A 5106-nucleotide genomic window follows, 5' to 3' on the forward strand; every position below is an offset into this window, starting at 1 on the left:
AAATTAAGTAAAAATGATAATAGCAAACTATATTATACACTACAATATATAAATAATCAAGAAAAAAAGAGATTAAAATATTTCATAATTAAACATAAAATATAAGTTAATCCATACTTAAACAAAAAATATAAAATTTTTTATTCGAATTTTCAATAATTCATGAATAATTCGCAAATAATTCAGCTAGTCTAAAAAATTCGCCTTTTGTTCTGTTTTTTAGAAAAAAAAAATCGCATACAGACTATTTTATTCAAATTTTAATAATTCATGAATAATTTGTGAATAATTCACGAATTAACTAACAGAGTAAACAACCTAATTGAAATTTGCTCCAAAAGTGAACTACCAAACTTAGTTACTTTAGTCAATCATTAGCTATTAATAAGATTACTAAGCCTACCCTAGTCAATAGCTTCTATTTATAATCTTATAGCCATAAAATGGGGCATATAATTACAAGCCATCTTTCACGACTTTCCATTGTGTGAAGCTTAAAACTTTACAAGAGCTGACAGCATGCGAAGAAAGATCAAAGTCCTGCTGCAGGTTAGCTGGCTTCCTGTCGTATCTATGTAGTTGCATGTGAAGACGGTTGATGTGAGGCCCCGACTTCTCAGGGATCATCCATTCTAGAACTACTTCTGTCCTAATTAATACGTTTAACTCTTTTAATCTCTTAGGTCTGGCCATCACCCAACATACTTAAACCGGGTTAAGAGTTTTAGCCCTATTATATCTTATCTACAGGACTTTTTGGGTTTTCACAGTTGACTAAGAATGCAAATAAATTCCGATATACAGAGCTCCCATTGCTACAACAAAATATATTTTAGACGACACTTTTTAGACAACGCTCTATTCTAGCGTCTTGTGCCGACATCATGATTAAATATCGCTAATAAACATATTTTTATCAAACACTGCTAAAAATTCTCCTACACTATATTAAAATATCGGTATATATATTTATCCCGACATATTTAGTTAACGACTCTTTTCTCGACGCTTTTACAAATGTCGAGATTATTCTTACCGACGCTTTAAATCGTCGTTAATTATTATTTAAAGTGTTTTAAGTGTAAGATTTGTTGTAGTGTATGCCGATCTGTTCTGAACATAATAATAAGCGGGGTTCAAATATTAAAAAAAAAATTGAATTTATTCCAATCCGCTAACAAAATAGAGCAGGATTCGTCAACATGCATTTAATGTTCTTTTAATCATATATCTTTTTATCTTTCTTCCATTTACTTTTTCAAGGAATCATACTTTTTGAAAAAATTGTGGAAAATTGGGCACACCGTTGTACTAAAGTTTGACAATAAGTATTGTTGGCTAAATTTAAGTTCGAAATTTTGGCTCTGATAATGTGTGAAATGATCACAAGCTCAAGAACTCTAAATATAATGATCTAAATCTAAACCAATGACCCAAAATATGTTTAATCCGAGTTATTACTATTAATATGCTTAGTCCTTATATATTCAATCATTATGCAGGGCTCCCATCATATCTACCATGTAATATTTTGTCCCATAATTTTTGAGTGGCAATTTTTTTGATACTAAATATAAAGACCCAAACCACTTATACTGAAATTTCAGAACATGTCAGATTATATTGAAAACTTAAACCGTTTTGAATTATAGCAATATTTGAAAGCTTAAACCATTTTGAATTGAGAGCTAAATCGCTATGAGTATGATAGTAATACTTAGGTATATCTCAAATTGAACTCAACAATTTACAGTAATTGTACTACATCTAAATGACTATAGGCCCATTTGGCCTAAATTTTCGGAAAGTGATTTCCATAGAATTGATTTTGTATTAGAGTAGTGATTTTGGTTAAAAGTTGTAGAACGTTTGGCAGAGTTTAGATAAAAGTGATTTTTCTAAAGTAATTTTGTAAAACTGTTTGGCGAAAAAATTTTGATGTTTGTATATAGTAACATTTTTTACTAAATTTTGTTTTAAAATAATTTAAAGTTTGAATTAAATTTAAAACTTATACAAAATTTAAAATTTGATATTTTAATTTAAAAAATAAATTTGAAATTTGAAAATTTAAAATTTATAAATTGAACTTTTAAAGCTAAATGCACATTTTCAATTTCAAATTTACAATCCAAATTTAAAATTTGACATATGAAATTTAAAATTTAAAAATTTTAATTTGAAATTTAATTTAAAATTTAAAATTTAAAATTTAAATTTAAAAATTAAAAATTTGAAATATAAAATTAAAAATAGAGCAGGATTCGTCTTAATTCACTAAAAATTCGCTTCCATTTGGACTTCTTTTGACTGAACAGTTCAGCCGGGATAAAAAATATAGAGTTAATTGTATATAGGTCGATCACTATAAATATAGTGAATTGCAAATATATTTCTATAAAGTTCAACTTTCATATATTGTTATAACAAAAGTCCTAATAATTTTAAATATGTCTCTATTGTTAGAATCCGTTAAAAAAATTTAGTTAATCATGGGTTAAATACTTAACTCTGATTAGTTTATAAGATAACTTGATATTTTTACTCCTCTTATATTATACCTTCTTCGCTCAATCAAAAATTCTAGCAATGAGAACTCTTCTTCTTCCTCTTTCTCTTTCTCTCTCTCCTTCTGTCACGCCCCCGTCCCGAGACCGCTACCGATTTTGCACGGTTCGGACGCGGCGAACGGACGCCGAACGGACGGAGTTTTCCCTGTCCGCCCAAGGCTAAGCAACAGATCGTGTACAACAAGTCCCCAGAAAAACAACTTGCATTCATACACAATCAACAACGAAACGAGAGTACAAACAGTGCTACAACCAACTAGAGCAAGCGATACAAGTAAAATCATACAAGTATACAAAAAAGAGAAACTTAACTATTTGAACATAATTGAAACATTTAACCCTCTTTCGATATCATTTAAAGTTCAACCATTTAATACAACTTGCATTCTTTTTCAACATGTAAATACATCATATGCTCTCCAAAACCTCACCCTATACATCATCTACTCTCAAAGCATAACCAAAAGTACAGGGTATAGAGCTAATGCAAGTAGGAAAGGTAAAGCTATCAACCGATACTGCTAGGGCGCTAAGCCCTTGCCGCGATCCTCCCGCTCGGTCGGGACACTCGAACTAGCACCTGCAACAATGGGTGTGAGAACTACGAATAGTTCCCAGTGGGTTCGGCCGCCGACTCCGCCGATCTACCCACTAGGTCTTAAGCAGACATAGAGAGATATATATATGCAATATATATAAAACTAAGCTGAACTGGAAGCAGGTATGTAAAACAACTATATCAAACTATGCCTCAATCTGAAATCATGAATGCATGAACAATAAATAGTAGGGTAAGCAACTACTATAAACATCTACAACAGCTATCATAGTAAGCTATAAGACATGCTACTAGGGAAAGCAAATAAGCTGATATGAACAATGAATAGCTACTATGAACATCAATCATGGGTAAGACTCACTGGGTAATCCAATCTCCAAGTGAACGCAAGGTTCATAAGCAAGGCTCACAAATCAACCTCCGAGGGATGCCTAGCTGGACTATCCCCGAGTACGCCTGCGGATAACAATCGGCTATCCGAGCAGCAAGCAGGGCTGCCTCTCTAGTGACCAAACTCCGGAGCGCACAACTTGAGGGGAGCGACCCCACCAAGCGCAGACAGGCAATGTGAGCATGATCAACTCACGAGCAACAACAACCCTTTGAGGGTAATCTTAGCATAGATCAACAATTCTTGTACCCAAGCTCATAGTGTCTCGATTACACTAATATGATCATCTCAAGTAAACATCAAATATGTGCCACTTGTCATAGTTTTCTAACTAGATGCCACTTGTCATAGTTTTCTAACTAGATGCCACTTGTCATAGTTTTCTAACTAGATGCCACTCGTCAATTTTGACTCATTATCAACACTAGTTTCATCATACTAGTTCTTTAGCAACATAAGCATTAATTATCTCATATAGGGTCTAGGTTCTCAACATATAGTTTTCATCATATAATCATCATGCATACTAGATCATAAACCAACCAAGCAAGATATATTTATTGAACTACTAGCATGCAAGTATAAGCAACAATAATCATTTTCTAACCCTATATGTTTATGCACAATATGCAAATAGATCAAATTAAACTTAGACATAGAAGGTGGCCCGATGACTTCGGGATGGCACTCCCCCACCTTAGGTGATGCCGAAAATACTCCGAGACGCGATCTCGAGCTAGTCTTGTCGCCGCTTAATTCTCGTTGGGTTAGCTTTAACCCTTTAGCACTTCAAATGGCAATATCTTCGCACTCGATTCTCATATCGATGAACCGTCTTCGCCTACGCGTTTATAAGCATAAGAATTAGGTTTCTAACCCCTCAAAGGAGATCAAATCCTAATATTTGCAAAATTCCCAAAATCAAGCCCTAGATTTAGAACCCATGAGAAGCAATGGCTTCTAACTTCATTGTGAGCTAAATTCATGTTCTCTAAGCTCATTAGGTTCCATTTGAACCATTAAAACCAACAAAAACCCCTAAACCCTGGAAATCCAAAAACTAGGGTTAGAGCTTACCTTAGGTTTTGCTCCAAAGAAGGCCCAAGCTTGATGGAGAGGAGAGAAAGGAGCTTTATCTTCTTCTCCTTGATCTTCTCTTCCTTTCCCTCCTTCTCTTTTCTTCTTCTCTTCTCTTTTCTTCTTCTCTTCTCTTTTCTTCTTCAACCGGTTAGAGAGAGAGAGGGGGCTAGAGAGAGAGAGGCTGTGAGAGTGAGAGAGAAGAGAGCTGAGAGTGAGAGGAATAAGTCCTCTATTGTAACAATATGCTAAAAAGCCCTCATTTTATCAGATTTTGCAACTTAACCCGCTGCTGCCGCGCCCTTGTACCGGTACACGGGGTCTTGTACCGGTACAAGCCCTGCGTAACAGCGAAACAGAGAGCAAACCCGAGGCTCGGGTTGCTCGGTCGCGCGGGTTTTGTACCGGTACAAGGCCCTTGTACCGGTACAGCCATCAGGCACTGTTCCGCGATGGTTGTACCGGTACAGCATCAACCTTGTACCGGTACAACAGTGCCAGAATGCTGT

The 5106-nt window shown here is 34.8% G+C and overlaps 1 long non-coding RNA gene across 1 annotated transcript; it reads right to left on the bottom strand.

Annotated features, from left to right (window-relative positions):
* Window positions 3116-4686, bottom strand: LOC109720744. The gene is made up of 3 exons (XR_002219047.1): window positions 4598-4686; window positions 4217-4361; window positions 3116-3150 (listed from the first exon to the last, which is right to left on the bottom strand). It is a non-coding gene; the product is annotated as an uncharacterized LOC109720744 (long non-coding RNA).

This window comes from Ananas comosus, linkage group 1 (genome assembly GCF_001540865.1).
Source record: "Ananas comosus cultivar F153 linkage group 1, ASM154086v1, whole genome shotgun sequence".
Taxonomy (NCBI): domain Eukaryota; kingdom Viridiplantae; phylum Streptophyta; class Magnoliopsida; order Poales; family Bromeliaceae; genus Ananas; species Ananas comosus.